The 18,163-nt window shown below is 40.7% G+C and overlaps 1 protein-coding gene across 1 annotated transcript in view; it reads right to left on the bottom strand.

Annotated features, from left to right (window-relative positions):
- LOC110154019 (membrane-associated guanylate kinase, WW and PDZ domain-containing protein 3-like) overlaps positions 1-18,163 on the bottom strand; it is a 367,298-nt gene that overhangs the window by 99,473 nt on the left and 249,662 nt on the right. The gene's annotated exons all lie outside the window — the stretch shown is intronic.

The following is an 18,163-nucleotide window of genomic DNA, read 5'->3' as shown; positions in this document are numbered from 1 at the left end:
GGGGGTGAGGGAGAGAGAGAGAGAGACAGAATGACAGACAGAGTGAAAGTGAGAGAGAGGCAGAATGACGGATAGAAAGAGAGAGAAAGAGAGAGGCAGGATGACAGAAAGAGGGCAAGAGAGTGATTGGGGAAGAATGACAGAGAGTGAGAGGGGGAGAAGGAGAGAGAGAATGACACAGAGAGTGAGAGAGACAGAGAGAGAATGAGAGAGAGACAGAGAGAGCCAGAATGACAGACAGAGTGAGAGACAGAGAGAGGCAAAATAATGGATGGAGAGAGAAAATGAGAGAGGCCGGATGACAGAAAGAGAATGAGAGAGAGATGAGAGGAAGAATGACAGAGAGTGAGAGGGGGAAAAGGAGAAAAGAGAGAAAGAGAGAGTGAAAGAGAGAGAATGGCTTAGAAAGTGAGAGAGAGGCAGGATGACACAGAGAGGGAGAGGTAAAATGACAGAGAGAGAATGAGATGTAGAATGATGGAGAGTGAGAGAGACAGAGAGAGAGAGCGAGAGAGGGGGGGAGGTAGAGTGACAGAGAGAGTGAGAGATGTGTGAAGGAGTGTGTGAAGATGTCGGGGCATCTGGTGTAGACAGCAGCTGTCAGCAGATCTCCTCGGCCGCTCGTGAGAAACAGAAAAACAGGACTGAGCCCCGTCACGAGTGTCTGTCATCTGAATGACAGAAGGACGGATTATGGAGAGTGTGAGGAAATACACAGAAAACAGGAATCATCATGAGATACGATAGCAGTGTTTGGAGACGTGACTTCTTTATTAAATATATTAAATGTATTGATTGTATAGTATTTGTATACAGCATTGAACAGCTTTGTTTATGGTTTTTACATATGTCTATTTTTAAAAGTCCTATATTACTTAACACTGAGACTTGAAGCAATTTTTGAAAGTTGTTACCTCTTCAAAAACATACTTCGAATTATGTTTTATATCATACACACGTTTGAGTAATTCTTTATCATTACTAGTGGTGCGCAAAAATATCAATATATTGTATCGTTTAATATGATGATACAGTATCAGTATCGTGGGCTGCTGTATCTCTGTATCACCAAGAGTATTTTTTTGGTGTATTTTCCTTAATCATTTTGTTACAGCGCTCAAGTTTTGTTGCTTGTTTAATGAGAGGAAACTTGTTTATGCGGCACATTTGACATATTCACTGTTTTGATTATTAAAATTGGCTTCTTCATATTAACTTTTCACAAGAAATGGTTTAACAAAGACCTCAGTATCACAGCCATGATTTAGCCTTTATTTTTTATTGAACCGTATGGAATCATTTTGAAATATATCATATCGAACTGAAAGTGCACTGTATCGAGATATGCATCAGATCGTGGCCTGTGTATCGAGATATGTATCGTATCGGCAACATCTTAATGATACCCAGCCCTAATGATTAGTTTGTCTACATCTCCAAATCTTAAAATTGTCTTGTGATGTCATGAAGTGGTCATTTTCAAGTTAATTCCAGGGCTGAAACTGTCCAACTGATTCTTGTGAAGGTGTATGGAATTTAAAACACAGTGGAGCACCTCCTGCATTTACCCATGACATCACAAGGTGGAACAGAGCGTTGTCTGTTTGAGAGAAGAACTGGGATTTGTGTGTTAAACATGTGTGAATGAAACAAAACACAACACAACTGATGAGGAAACAACATTATAACAGAAGAGAATAAGAAAATAGAGGCCCTTTAATGCCTATTTTACATCTATACGTCTGTTGATGTGTCTGTGATGTATTACAGCTGAAAAATGGACGTTCCTTGGGGAATAATAAAGTGCATCTATCCATCTACATCCAAGTGGAAGATATAAGGGGGAAAAAATCATATCACAACCTGCATCTGCATTACTCTCTGTCTATCTCCATCTCTCTGTCTCCATCTCTCTATCTCTCCTGCTGTCCTTCCTCATCTCTGTCCCCATCTCTGTCTCCCTCTCTCTCTAACTCTCTCTATCCCTCTATCACTTTGTTTTGTCTTCCTATCTCTCTTTCTCTCTAACTCTCTCTCTTTCTGTCTTAATTTCTATCTCTCCCGCTGTCTGTCTGTCTCTAACTCTCTCTATCCCTCTCTCACTCTTTTGTTTTGTCTTCCCACCCCCACCCCCTTTCTCTCTCTCTGTCTCTCCATCTCTCTTTCTCTCTCTGTCTTCATTTCTATCCCTCCTGTGGTTTCTGTCTCTTAACTCTCTCTATCCCTCTCTTGCTCTGTCTGTTTTTTGTTTGTTTTCCCATGTCTCTCTCTCTCCCTCTCTTTTCTCTCTGTGTCTTTATTTCTATCTCTACCACTGTCTCTCTGTCTCTAACTCTCTCTTGCTCAGTTTTGTTTTATCTTGTTTTTCCATCTCTCCCTCTTTTATTTCTCTTTCTCCCCATCTCTCTTTCTCTCTCGGTCTCCACTTCTCTCTCTCCTACTGTCCCTCTGTCTCTGACTCTCTCTTTCCCTCTCTCACTCTGTCTGTTTTGTTTAGTCTTCCCATCTCTCTCTCTCTGTCTCTCTCTCTCCATCTATCTATGTCTCCCCATCTCTCTTCCTCTCTGTGTCTTCATTTCTATCTCTCTCCCTGTCTCTCTGTCTCTAAACCTCTCTATCCCTCTCTTGCTCTGTCTTTTTTGTTTTGTCTTCCCATCTCTCTTTCTCTCTCTGTCTTCATTTCTATCTCTCCCGCTGTCTCTCTGTCTCTAAGTCTCTCTATCCCTCTCCTGCTCTGTCTGTTTTGTTTAGTCTTGTCTTCCCATCTCTCTCCCCCTCTCAGTCTCTCTTTCCCTTTCTCTCTTTCTGTCTACCCTCTCTCTGTCTCCATCTCTGTCTGTCTCTGTCTTGTCTCTGTCTCTCTCTTGTCTCCATCTCTCTCCTGTCTCCATCTCTCTCTCTCTCTCTCTCGTCTCCGTCTCTCTCTTGTCTCCGTCTCTCTCGTGTCTCCGTCTCTCTCTCTGTTCTCTCTCTCATCTCTCTGTCTCCATTTCTCTCCATCTCAGTCTCTGTCCGTCTCCGTCTCTCTCTGTCTCCGTCTCTCTGTTTCTCTCCCTCTCTCTGTCTCCATCTCTCTGTCTCTCCATCTCTCTTGTCTCCGTCTCCGTCTCTCTCCGTCTCTCTCTGTCTCTCTCTGTCTCCGTCTCTCTCCGTCTCCATCTCTCTCTGTCTCCATCTCTCTCTTGTCTCCGTCTCTCTCTTGTCTCCGTCTCTCTCTGTCTCCGTCTCTGTTTCTCTCCATCTCTCTGTCTCCATTTCTCTCCATCTCAGTCTCTGTCCGTCTCCGTCTCTCTCTGTCTCCGTCTCTCTGTTTCTCTCCCTCTCTCTGTCTCCATCTCTCTGTCTCCCTCTCTCTGTCTCCATCTCTGTCTCCATCTCTCTGTCTCCATCTCTCTTGTCTCCGTCTCCGTCTCTCTCCGTCTCTCTCTGTCTCCGTCTCTCTCTGTCTCCGTCTCTCTCCGTCTTCATCCCTCTCTGTCTTCATCTCTCTGTCTCCATCCCTCTCTCACTTTCTCTCTCTCTTTAAAGCAGCGCTGGTCAACCTCAGGACCACCGCTCTCTCTCCCATTGCTTTTCACCTTCTCCCTCTATCCTCCTTTATTCCATTCCTTTACTTACATCTCTCTTTCTTCCTCTTCCTATCTCACCAGAGCAGTGTCCAGTGGGCTCGTACCACCTACGTCCGTGCCAGCAGACCCTCTCCCCCCTACAGCACCCACAGCTCGGCCGGGTGCCTGCTGTCCCCTCTGCCCCCCTCTGCCCCCCCTCTGCTCCCCCTCTGCTCCCCCTCTGCTCCCCCTCTGCCCCTCCTCCCCCGGGTGCAGTCCATCTTGTGCTCTCCGGCAGCTCTGGCTCGGGCCCTGCTTCTGTCCTTGGCTCCGGCCCGTTCACTTTGCACGCCAGCTCTGTCAAAACTGCATTCCTCTGCGGACCACCTCTCAGCTTTATCGAACTCTACCTAGAGGCTTACAAAACATAAACACAGAGCTGGAAAATAAGTCTGTTTTTTATATGTGACATTCGTTTTCTCACATCTTAATTATGATTTTTTTATTTTTTTATTTCTACCATGTTATAATGTTGTTCTCTCATAAAAAAAAAACATGCCTGACGAGGTTTTAGATGCCATCCATGCATGTTTCAGTCATTTAGTGATCTCTTCCGGACCCTATCTGTACCATTAGCTGTAAAATTCTGTCCAGTGCTCCGCCCACAAGCCTACGTCATCTATTAGGGATGCAACAATAACTGAAATATCGTGATATGGTATCGTCAAAAGTCTCACAATAACATCGTGGACTGATTGAATCACAAGTTATTTTATTTAATTGCATGGTTTTATTGTAGCAACAGCTTATAAACATAGAGAACTACATATCCCATGATTCATTTCAGTGCAGACAACGTGAAAAGATATGTTTTTTACTTGAATTCTTGGGATTATGATGGAAATAATTCACACCAAAATCTTGTCAAGGTATTTTAAAAGCAAAAAAGTGTCCCCTCTACAGTTATATTAGCCTCTTCAAAATATCGCAATAACTATCGTACGGTGAGATGTATATCGTGATAATATCGTGCCGTGAGATTTGGATATCGGTACATGAGTATCATCTATGCCCCCACATGACAAATCTCAATAAATACACCTAAACATGATACACAACAACTTGACAAACGTGATAAGATGTGCAGTAGTTTCATTAGTGGGACATATCGCTCAGAAGGGGAAGTCACTTAGTGCGGAGAGCAAAGGGAGTATGTCACAAAACCATATTGACTTTTATATGTTAATACGCTGTTTTCGGCAAGTATGGCGTTTTCCAAACAATAAAAGGTAAACCAAAATCTGATCATTATCTGATTTGTGGCGTTGTCAGATCACTGAAATGTCACGCAAACAGTTGCATCTGATGTGAATGATTTGATTTTGTTCGGATTGTTCACGCCTGTGCAGGTTTTGACATGGAAAATTATGCAAAAAGGGCAAACTACTCTGACAAAGACAAAAATGAAAGGAAAAATGTTCAAGAGTGAGTTGTTTTTTGTTTGTTTTTTTAATTGTCTTTCAATTCGCCACTGTTTATCCAAATTTATTGGATTAATTAATGGATATGTCTATTTTTGACAATCAGATTTCTTTTGTGAATCTAAACACCAAAAAGCTGATCTAATTATTGGTTTATTAGTTTTTCTCCTTATCTGATTTTTAATGGTCATGCAAATGTACCCACTGATTTGGCCTAATGCTATGGTAGGTACTGTGCAAGTGAAGTGTCTTGCTCAAGGATGCAGAAACACAGACCTGACCTGTAACATTCCAGGAAAATCAATGCAGGAGGCAGATCTACTAAACTAAAAAAGTTACACTGTGCACCTTTAAAAGTCCCATATTACACTATTTTCTAATCTATATTATAATCTTTCCTTATTTAAAACGTACATGGAGTTGTGTTTTATTTCATTCACACATGTGTAACACACAAACCCAACAAATTGAAGTTCTTTTCACAAACAGAAAACACTCTTTTCCACCTTGTGATCCCATGTGGTAATCCAGAAAAAGCTCCACTGTGTTTTTACGCTCCATGCACCTTCACTAGAATCGTTTGGATAATTTCAGCCCTGGAATTACCTATTTCTACAGAACTTGAAAACTACCACTTCATGACATCACAAGATGGAACAGAGCATTTTTATCTTTGGAAATGTAGACAGTAAAAATCCAGGATTACTCAAACATGCAAAATAAAACAAAACACAACTCCAGGTATTTTATGTTATTAGGACTAAAACGAGACTATAAACCAGGACGAGGAGGCTTTTTTTTACTCTCACACAGGTGGGATACTGTCCTGAGGAAGTGGGACTGCAGATGGCGCTGTTGTTTTGCCTCCACCGGTAGGAAGACAGCACCAAAACCTGTATAAATCAGCTGACCGGACAAGTCACAGCAACATCGAAACTTTCAGGTATGAAAACGAACTCTTGATCTGTAAAAAGAACCTAATAACATCAAAACCAAATGAACCTCATTGGACTGCAACTCCAGGTAGGTTTTTGGTGATTCTAACATGACCTAAATTTCACAAGAGTCAATTTAGGTTACTATAGGACCTTTGCACATCTGTGAATAACGCTCAACTCCCAAGTCGACTTTTCATAAGGAAGCAACATAATTCGATGATTCACGCCTTTTCGCGACAACTTTTCAAAATTTCCTTTACCAAACGAAGCGGATTGTGCAGTGAAAGCATGGCTCATCCGTCATGCTTTGTCAGCCCGTTCTCCTCAGCCAGGATTTAACTGCCAGCTGCATTGACACTGTTGCCGCGCTATCGGTTCCATAAATCATGTCATTTTCCCATTGATGCGCTGAAATTTAAATATTTTACAATGTCATTAAACAGGTGCACTGACCCCTGATAGCGGCATCTCCCTCAAAGCTGTAATAAAAGGTGAAATAAAGGCACATGAAGAGGTGATATAGGAGGAAGATAAGGCCTTTTCACATATGCAGCTAATAGCTTCTTTTCACTGTGCAAGCACCAATTATGGCTCGCTGTCATCCACCAGGTACAATGGGTCAGGGGTGTCCAAAGTTTTACTAAAGAGGAGAATTGATGAACTGAGAATGCCTAGAGGAAGGTAAGATTCATGTGATTGGAATAGAACCTTTATTTATCTTCACAAGGGATGGAGTGAATTTTAATGTTACGATTATGGAGAGAAGCAGCAACAGTTTAATAATTATCCACGAAAGCAGACCGAATCAAACCAGCTTTCTGAATGCTTAAGGTAATGTGACACAAAAGCGAAACAAGATGAAAAATCGAACTTTCATTACATCCAGTTGAGAGAAAAATCAGACATCTTACCAGCCAGAACCACACGCTATGACAAAACTTTACAAAGACGAGTGGTAGCGATGCAACGATATCCAAATCTCTTGCAATATTTTGAAGAGGTTAATATAATTTCGGATGTGTTTTACAGTCCGTAATAGATCAGGATTACAATCATCAAAATACAACTACGATTTTTACTGTTGATTAGTCACAATTAGTTGATTAATCGTTGTATTACTCATTTTCTGGACTATACAGACTATAAAACACACAAAAACCTTTTAAAAACACAAACAGTGGCATTATGAAATCAAAATGGCCAAAAATAACAAACTATTTCTTATCTCCATCCACACTTCACTTTATTTTATATATAAATATTCTCTATTTAGAAATATTCGGTCGCCATTAGTCATGATACTAAAATGTCAAACCCATCAATACTAAAGAATAGACTTGATATTCAATACAGATTTTAGATAATATTGGAACTTTTCAAAACAAAACAATAGTATTTGTTTATTACTATGTGGTTTTACACTAGTTCTGATAAAACTCAAGGTGAAAGGTCCAGTTTTATCGAGTTATGGGATTTTTTTTTTTTTATCTTTTTTTTTCAGCATCTTAAATGTGTAGTCTAGTTTCGATACTAGTTTTCATATAGGGATGAAAAATACCTAATTATTTCCGTCATAATCCCAAGAATTCAAGTTAAAAACATATCTCTTCATGTTGTTTGCGCTGAAATGAATCATGGGATATGTAGTTTCTGATGTTGGTAAGCTGTTGCCACTATAAAACCATGCATTTAAGCAAAGGAACTTGTAATTCGATATTGTGACAGCCCATGATATTATTGTGAGACTTCTCACGATACCATATCATGATATTTTGGTTATTGTCACATCCCTACTGCTTACATGTAAAAATCTACATAAAAACTGAGAAATGTGTGGATTTTTACAGAATCAACTGAAGCACAAAACTATTTTTTATCTCAGCAAAAGATGTTATATAATTTGTTCTGAATGTTAAGACAATTTTGGAGAGAAAATGAGGGATAAATGCGACGGATTAGTGGCTGTGGTTGGATCGTCTCAAGTTTGGACAGAGGTTTTTTACGCTCTGTGGTCTGGTTCCATTTCCTTCTGGATTTGAACAGAAAGTAAAAAGGATTGGCTGGTCAGGCAAACAGACATCTACCCTGTCAAATGCACAAAGCACTTAGGTTCTGCAGTTTTTTCACAAACTAAATAGTCTGTATTTTTGCTAATACAGGCTGAAGTATGTCTGTTTTCTGTTTGTTTTGGTTTGTCTGGGCGCTTCACCTTTGGCTTCTGCACAGTAAGAGCCCTGCAAAGGGACCCAAAGCAAAACAGTGCACACATTTTGAAAGCTCATTGCAGGCTGGAGTGGGACTGCACAATGCGGGAGCAGGCGGGTGGGATGATAAACTGCAGTCCCACATACTAAATATGAGAGTAAAGTAAAATATACAAAGGATTAATGTATGCCTATCATCCTTCATTTCTGCTGGATATTTTATTTGATATTTTAAGCAGCCTATTTTCGCGGACGTGGTCTAATCTTGAGCATATTTTAGACAATTCCTTTCCACTTCTCCGTGTTTGATAGAGCTTAAGAAAGCAAATGTCCCCATCTTGTGGGATTCGTGGGCGGGAGCGGGACAAAATATTGCAGATGCGGACAGGAGTGGGACTGAAAATGACAATTCTCTGCGGGAGGGGACGGGAGCGGAACTGCACAATGTGGGTGCGGGCGGGAGTGGGACTGAAATTTCTGTCCCGCGCAGACCTTTACTGCACAGACTTCAATGCTGTGACGTGATTGGTCCACCCGGCTGCTAAACATTACAGCGGGAGCACCTCAAGACGGATTTGTGTGACACTGTGAACTCACAAATATCATGAGAATCCATCTTTCCGTCCACAGTCAGACATAAACAGCCAGAAAAAAAACTCTATCTGGGTCTACTTTTTTTGGTGCACACAGAATTAATTGAAATGACTCATTTTTGCTTCCGTAAATGTCACAGTTGTAAAGGACAACATATCCTCATGGCAAGAAGGTCTGGGGTTCAGTTTTCGAGCCAGTGGGGCCACGGTGGACGTCTACTGGTTCAAGGATAGGTTAAATAAAGAGGAGAACTTTTTCTATCGGGAAAATAAAAAGTCTAACATTTTTTAGATGGGTGCTCGGACGAACTGGAAAGTGAGGACTGAACTGTCATCCCACCAATCATTTTTAATTGTCAACATACTTAGATACAGTGTCCATAATTTAGTGTCCATGATTATACAAATAGTGATAAAGCCATTTGCATCTCAGCAGCAAAACAGCTCTTGACGAAAACACTGCAAATACAAACATAAGAAATAAGAAATATATTAATTGTGACCGAAAGTCTAATATGATTACTCTATTAGTCTGCGCTAATTCATGCATTTCTGTTATACATATAAAAAGTATATGCAAATAACTGTCTCAAAAGTTCTCATTCTTACTCACGTTTAAAACAACAAGTAAATCCAGACTGAATCATAGCCTGAGGTAGTGAGTGGGCCCCGACATGAACTTCGGTCTTAATAAAATCAGATCTTTCCATAATTACAACAACACAATATTCTAAGCATAAATATACGTGAATAGATGGGCCGTCTCCTGATTTATTTATAGTGCTTTGGCCTCACAACATTAATAATTCATGTTTCTATCTTTTGGGCAGCCTGCATAGAGAGCGACGAGCTAATTTAAATAAATGCACACAGGCATTTCAAACTGTTTGGAGTTTCATTGCAGCTCAGGCAACAAGTATTACTCACACTGACCTCACCGTGTAAACTACAAACAAAGTCGTGTTTACACAGCTTCACTCTCATATGACCACTGATAACTGCTAAGGCCTGTTTATGAAGAAAGTCTGCACAGTCTACTACTTGGATTAAAAGGTAAATTATAATCCCCTAACTGCACTTGAATTCACAACATGTACTAATATTGGAGCTATTTAGTATTTAACGAACAAAAGATGATTAGCTGCTAAAATTGTCAACAAAAAAATACACAAAATTACACAACAGAAAACGCTAAACTGGCTAGTTTAATATTAACATCTTGTAAGAATACATGTCTGATGCTGGTTTGACACAATTTTTGATTAAAGTTTTAATGTCTGCTTATCAGGAAGAGCGTGTTAGCATGCTAGTTGACGTGAGCTTTACCTTGGCGACAAAACTCCGCTCTGATTATTGATTTGTATGTTCTTATAAAGTAATCGCAGTGAATAATGAGAATGCTTTGAATGCATATGGTAAGTGAGGAATAACTCAAGCGCCTGTCTAGATCCCTTTTGTGGTACAGCACAACAGTAAACAAAGCGGTCGAGATGGACGTAGATGAAGGCAGACATTCTGTGTTGGCAACGATTCCCGAGATTGAGGATTTAAAGCTGGAACAAAGAGAATTTTATCAAGGGGAAAGATGTTATTGCCCTTCTTCCAACAGGATTTGGCGCATACGTCACGACCAAATAGCAGCGATTGGTTAAATTAAAAAAAGTAACTGCCTACTGTCAAGCGAATGAATTCTAATGCTGCGAGGTCAGACGGTTTCCACGAAGTGAAACCGGCTGATGAATCAGGCTAGTAAACACACTATTCAAAGGAGTTGGTTTCTCTGTCAAAATAAAACTCATTATTATTAAAAATTTGATGGAATAAAAGGTTTGCTTTGGTGTTTTTCTCAAAGAGGAGTCTGAGATCCAGCCACTAACTAGCTCACTCACTAACTAGTATCGACTAACAGTGCAACTGTTTTAGAAAATCACCAACCAAAACTAGCTGGTGAAGAACAGTCAGCCGAGCATGTGAAGTTAACTGAATACAGGTGTCTCCAGGTTCTAATTTATCTTGCATGGTTTTCAGTTATAATTAAGAGCTTCATCTTGATCTACTCCAACTGCCACTGTTTGTGCTTGAACCCACCAGTGGATTTGAGCTTTTGGACCAATTACAGAGCAGTAATTTGGTTTTGAAGATGAAGTGCCCAAACAAACAAACAAAAAAAAAAAGCAAAAAGGCGACACCAACAGATATAGTAGTAGTATAGTTATGCCTGTTTTACCATCAGATCAGAATTATTACCTGCTGCTCACATTCAAAGCCGTCCACAACCTTGCATCTCCCGATCTCTGAGCTCCTTCATATCACCAGTACCTCTTGCTCTCTCTGCTTCTTCTCATCTCTTCAGCTGATTTCTCTGCCCACATTGTTAACTCTCTGACCTACGCCACACTGACTCACTTCTACACTTAAAAACTCCAAATTTATCTGCTTGGACCAGCCTATTCACTCGACCAGACCATCGCTGCTTCGTCCCGGATTAACTGTGCTTCTATGTTTTACTGAAAATTTACAGTTTTTTCCAGACCATTGAGCGCACCTGAACATAAGCCGCAACATCTAAACTTTAACAAAATTTTAAATGTATAGGCTGCACCTGAATATAAGCAGCAGGTGTCTTCAAGAACGTTTTCAAGTTCAGGTCTGCTTTTTATTGGCTCTGAAAGCTTTTGTCGTCTTTTGGCATTGAGTCAGTTTGTTGTTGCCAAAATCTCACCATCGTCTCACTGATGCCGAGCTCACGTGCAGCAGCTCTGTTTCCTTCTTCCACAGTCACATCAATTGCAGTTAACTTAAAAGCTGCATCATCTGCGTTTCTTTCGTGTATTTTCCATGAGGAGGGTGTGTGTATGAAGCTCAAAATAACTGTTCAAAACGCAATCAAACTAGAATCTTCTTCGGCACATCAACCCGTCTCTCTCCACACTCTACTGCGCATGACTCCTGCAGAAAGAGCCTCTGCTCTGTCTGTATCATGTCAGTGTCTTGCAGGATTTCAGCAGGTTTCAGACTATCTCGGGGGTGTTGCTTGTTCTATCAATCAGGTATGAGTGGATGTCCGGCTACTGAAGCTTGAGACGTTTCTTCTCGCCATTTGCGCATACGAGTAAGAAATATCCCCCTCACTAATGTTCATTTAGCCTCATAACTTATTTTATCACACAGCAATTAACTATTTGAGTGCGCTGACAATATCACTAGCTAGTGTACCAACTTCATGTTACAGCGGCACAGACAGCGGCATTTTCTGCACTCAGGCTGCATGTATCCGCTGTGTTTCCAAACCATAGACTGTATATATGAATGGACAATGTGCCAAACAAAGAATCTGTTCATATAATAGCTGCACTGTTTTATTAGCCGCAGGGTTCAAAGTGTGAGAAAAAAGTTACAGTAAACTTTTTTTTTGTATATTAATGCTTTTAATTTGTTTATTATTGTACGGTGACCTGTCTAGAAAGGCATGTAGTAAATAGATAGTTTAGTTTAGTTTATTTTACTTATTTAGTGTCATAGAATGTATTATTATTTTATTTTTGAATGAAAGACCAGAACAAAGAGTTTCGCGCATACAGTATGTGGATATAGAAAAGATGCCTGAGCTTTTCTCTCTAATTGATCCAGCAAACGTTTTATTTCTGCTGGCTCCTCCGTTGCGATGCTTCACCCAATTAACTTGAAGCATTTAACGTGAACACTCCACGCTTTTCCAATCGCCTTTAGCGTCAGTCATCCCAGATTGATAATGTATCGCCACGCATATCAATCTGGCTTCGATTTCGTTAAGATTCCGATCTCAACAAAGGCTCGCCAATACCGCCTTAACAGTTTCTGACAATTGAACGCACCTCCTGGTATAATAGCGACATTCGTATTGTGCACCCCTGTTCACAACAACTAGTCAGGGTAATGTATTATGATCTTACATTGTAGAAAGCACAGCAGTGGACTCTATTCTTGTTGCAGTTCATTCATGTCTAGCCCGGGCCTCCTGCCTGAGCTGGGTTTAGTCACAGAGATAAACATGGTTGGTTTCATTCACTGAGTCCCATTCAGAGCCATATGATGTACACAGGCGTTTCATAACCCCATCTGCACCTAAAACCTCCCTCAGTCTATGGCACACTTTGGTTCGGTTTGTAAAAGGAAGTTTGTGTAGCACTAAAGCGGCTCGCAAACTATAAAATGCAATGGAGCAATAACTTCTGTGTGTGTGTATGTCCAGAGGGAAGGACGTTCTTAAACAAATCTTTCAAGAGAACATCGGGTACAGGCAGAGGGAGAGGGAGAGAGAGGAGTTATACTACAGTGGCAAATATTGACAAGTGTAAAAGTTAAAGAATGTGTGGACTTTTAGTATGCTATTACGCAGGATGTTTTGAGCTATTCTGCCCTTTAAATAGCCCCTTGTGGACAGATACAGTGATTTGGTTGTTTTACTGAAGCTTAAATGGACTATTCAGACAATGTTTGCCTGTTTAAAACAAGATATAAACTACTTAACTTTTCAATATGCCAAAAAATGAAGTCCCTGGAGCCTGCACCCGCTTTTCCATGGAGATAGCAATTTATGCCATATTCTGGCACTGTGGGGGACACAACAAGCAGGAGTGTAATGGGCGTGGTGCGTGGGGGTATGCCGTCCACCCACTTCTCCCGACATGAGATATAAAAAAGCAACAATTATAAAATAGCTACAAGATGCTGGAGCTATTGGCAATGGTGAAAACAACCTGCACAGGCTCATGATATCTGCAGGACCGTTCTATAGTGACCTGCCACATGAGGGACCAGGACTGAACCAAGACCAAACCTGGACTGATCCCAGGACTGAACCAGGACTAAAACAGGACTAAAACAGGACTAAACCAACAGAACTAGGACTAAGTGTCAGGATGGGCCCAGAGGTGCTCCCATGTAGACCATCAGGTGACAGCGGGCAAAAGGACCGGCGCAGAGCTCCGCGGAGACGTCACCCGATCGCACTTTGCAGACACCCTGCTCCATGGGCTCTAGGTTCTCCCTCTTTCTGAAGTCCAAGATCAGTCCTGGTTTAGACCTGGTTTAGTCCCGGTTTAGTCCCGGTTTAGTCCCGGTTCAATCATGGTTTAGGCCTGTTTTAAACCTGTTTTAGACCTGTTTTCGTCCTGGTTCCGTCCTGGTTCAGACCTGGTTCATATGTTGTAGCCTATAATTTATGTCCTGTAGGTGATTATGAATGGCGATAATGTTAATAATATGATTCCATATCATTTTGAGTAAGAAAACATCTACACAAATATTACTGATTTACCGATTACTGGGCTGGCACCTTTATATGTGATGTCACAAATCACGTACCTCCACTTAAAAAATCCTCACTATACCACTGACAACAAAGGACACAACAGCAGTATGTACTTTAGTCAAGATTGGAGCTATTGAATGTTCTGAGCATACTCTGTGTAAAGTAGTAGACATCACCCATAGCGTTCAGCTTCAGTCAAATGAAGCTCATCAAGGCCGACACATATAATGATGAATTCAGAAGCATTTAGTTCCGTATTTGGAATTCTGACCGCAAGTATCATAGCAACTGAGGAGCTAATCCGGAGCAAGACTGTTGGGTGTACACGCCTCTTCCCACTTGCACCGCTGGGTTGGCCGGGGGCGAGGACTTAGCAACACTGTCAATCAAACCTGTTGCTAACACTAGCGGGAGTGACCTCGGGGAAAGGGAATGTCTGATTTGTCTTTTATACAATTTCCATTATATTATGTCCATTTATAGCCTATAAACAGTCTATGGTGGGGAGGGCAGACATCTTACAGAATGCACCACTGTATTCATCCTAATAGAAACTGGCTGGGTTGGGTCAAGAGGAGCAACTTCTAATCTAAAAAATGTTCTTTGTACCAACCATACCAAGAGTTTACACCCGATATTATTTCAGATATTGTGAAGGCATTGCTTATCCATTGGGAGCACAACTGCCATTTTGGTTAGTCTCTCACTTTTTTAATAAATAAACACGTTATTTGTTATTATTTTTAGATCTTGAATAACACTTTTATTAACTTGCATCCAGTCATCAATATAAGTTTGACTTCCTTTCCACTGAGACTCCAATAATGATCAAATTCTCCCCTTCTGCCCTGTCTGTCAGTCTGGATTGCAAATAAAGTTCTCCAAAACCAGTTTATCTTGAAATCTGCACATTAAAAATTAACCTCGGCCAGGCTTATGAACGCGATCCATGGATACACTTGAGTTAGATTAGATAGGGAAAAAGCACAAGCCATACATTATTCATTCTGTTGACTGGAGCACTGCTCGGGGGTAGAAAGGGCTCATCTCTGCGGGGTAGACAGAGGACGGGGGCTTTACAGAAAGGTCTTACAAAGCCCAAATACTTCCAATGTTAGAGTGTTTCTTCTGAAGGAATTGACAGGAAGCACAGGGGAATATATTAACTGGAGTTTCTGAAGGCATAAGCATTGATTATTACAGTGCAAGCCTCAGCAGATCCACTGGAGGACTCATAGGCAGAGTAAGGGGGTCCATAGCTCATCTAAACAACAGCCCCAAGAGAGGAGAGAAGGAAACTGCTGGGTTTTCAATTTCATAATGACTTTGGTGGGGTTGGATCATTTGACTTGGTATCAGCAGCTAAGACACAGCCCTTTTAGAGGGGTTATTGATGTTAGAAGAGTCACAATTCTATATTTTTTTTCAGTAACTGGCAAAAGTAATAAGAATATTGCATTAGAAAATCAATCAATCAACTTAGATATAGTGAGAGTATCAATTGCAGCACAAGCTCAGTGGTTAAATAATGCAGGCTAGGTCACCCTTCCACAGATCTGACTTGTAACTTGAAATGGTGGTATAATGCCACCTGTGTGTTTTAGGTAAGTTAGTTTATTTACTGTATTATTTGGACTATATGTTGCACTTTTTTTCATGGTTTGTTTGGTTCTGCGATTTATACTCCAGAGCGACTTTTACATTAAAATGTTCAGCTGTGAGAGGGTGCTCTAGGGTTGTGTATCAGTTTTCTGCGCATGTCTCCTGCAGAAAAAGCCACTGTCCTGCTGCAAGTAGTGAAATATTCAGCAGAAAACAGTAATCGGGCAGCAGAAAGAAAGTTTGTAGTGAGCGAGAAACTTGTGAGGGACTGGCAGAAAGTGGGAATGGAGAACACAGCTTCACAGCAACCGGGCGGGTGCACCATGTAACTTTCCTGAAAGTCATTGGATGACAAAGCATGGACTTCAGTGCCAGCCGAAGTTGTGCGGAGTTGCTCAGAAGTGACACAGAGGATGAAGTATTCAATGGATTCAGTGGATTTAGTGATTTGGAGTGAGATCAAGAGTTTGTTTTTGCTATAGTTAACTGAATAACTGTTAAGATGTTACGTTAACATATTAAGGTCTACTCAGCCTGTTGTTTTCTGCTCTATTGTTATTACTATAACTTTGCCTTTCAAGATGAAATGTTGGTTCCTTCCACAGCATCATAACAATTCTGTAATATCGTTCACTCCCAGTTCTCTCAGCATCTTAAAAACATCATCCTTATAAAAAGCATCATTCATTTAATTTACTCCAGAACATCACTCTCTCTTCACTCATCAGACACTCATCAGTCACTCTATGGGTGCAGGTTTGGTGTGAGAGGAGCCACTGTTTTGTCAGGTGTGAGAATGTGCCATAGTTTGTACAGGTGATCAGCTCAGTTGGTAACATGTTCCACTGACGGACGGCCACGCATGAAAAGGCTGAGTTTTCAAATGCTGTCCTACGTTTGGGGATCCTGCACTCACCGCACACAGTGGATCGAGTGGCGTGGGAGGTGATTTCAGAGCTCAGAAAAACAAACTGTTTATAGAATCTTCAAGGACATTGAAAAGTTTAATCCATAGAGTCTATATATAAATGGATAAATGTGTTTCTGATATGAAGCGAGCATGGAGGTACTTCAGACTCCATCGACTTTATATTGAAAAACTTCACCTCTTTCTCTGTAACTGCTGCATAAAACCTTATCATTTTGGTCTTAAAATGTTGGTATGAACCCACTCTATAGGATCCTCGTGTTTTTATTCTGTTATTTTGTCTATTTTTGAATAACTGAATTAAATTTTATAATTTAACGTAATCATTTAATCTTCATCACAAAGTGGAACAGAGTGACAGTTTTTGCTCAAAACACACATTCTCACTGTGAACGATGTCACACCTCCACAGACCTGACCTGTAACTTCACCAGGCAACATCATGTGCACAGGCAATGCACTAACATGTCTATGGAGACACTCGCCCCTATAACTGCCAGCCTCATGAGCTTCATTTGACTGGAGCTGAACGCTATAGGTGACGTCACACTCCCTTAGTCCACTTTTTTATACGTCTATGTCTGTGGTATTTTCTCAGTAAATGTCAAAAGCAAATATTACTGCATTAGAAAATCAATCAATAAACCTAGTTATAGTGTGAGTATAAGTGCAACACCTTAGGGCCAGCACAAGCTCAGCGGTTAAATAATGCATCGTAGGTCACCTCTCCACAGATCTGACCTCTAACCGACCTGGTGGTATAATGTCACCTGCGTGTCTCCATGGAGCTTGAAAAGTTTAATCCCATTCTGTTGAACTTTCCAGACAAAGCAATAACACATATAGAGACAATTAGATCACAGGAAAAGTGCGTAGTGGACTTTCACACCAATTATAAGCCCTGAAAACATTTGTGCTAATTGGCCACTTAAAAAAATGAGAATCAAAAAAAAAAAAGCACTCAACCTTGATGTAACTTGAACAGTCCACGAATAGTAGGCCAATTAGAGACGTGCATCGCGTATATGTGTGTGTAACATGTGAGAGGACTGAAATCTATACACACACTCACATTACAGAGACCTTTATTATAAGATCAACAACATGGTTTAAAGTGAAGATACGGGTCAAAATAGGCCATGGTCAGTTTTGGAGAGTAATGGATTACATGTACCGGAGTTACATAATCAGAGTACAAATTATGACTGTATTCGGTTACAGTTACTGTTTCAATGAGTGGTAATTGGATTATAGTTACTTTGTTGAAATAAATGGATTACACGGCGGTATTTTCTTGTTTTCACATTTGGGGCTATATCCCTTTTTTTTTTTCTCTCGGTAATTCCACTCATTGTCGGACACTAAACCAGGTCTAAACCCAGGTCTAAAACCAGGTCTAAATCCAGGTCTAAACCAGGTCTAAAACAGGTCTAAAACCAGACTAAAGCCAGGTCTAAAACCAGGTCTAAACTAGGACTAAACAAAGACTAAACCAGGAGTAAACCAGGACTAAAACCAGGACTAAAGCAGGACTAAAACAGGTCTAAAACAGGATTTAACAGGACTAAACCATGCC

This window comes from Boleophthalmus pectinirostris, unplaced genomic scaffold, assembly GCF_026225935.1.
Source record: "Boleophthalmus pectinirostris isolate CB_2022bp ecotype Guang Dong unplaced genomic scaffold, ASM2622593v1 HiC_scaffold_8, whole genome shotgun sequence".
Taxonomy (NCBI): Eukaryota; Metazoa; Chordata; class Actinopteri; order Gobiiformes; family Gobiidae; genus Boleophthalmus; species Boleophthalmus pectinirostris.
This window is presented reverse-complemented; position numbering and strand designations above follow the sequence as displayed.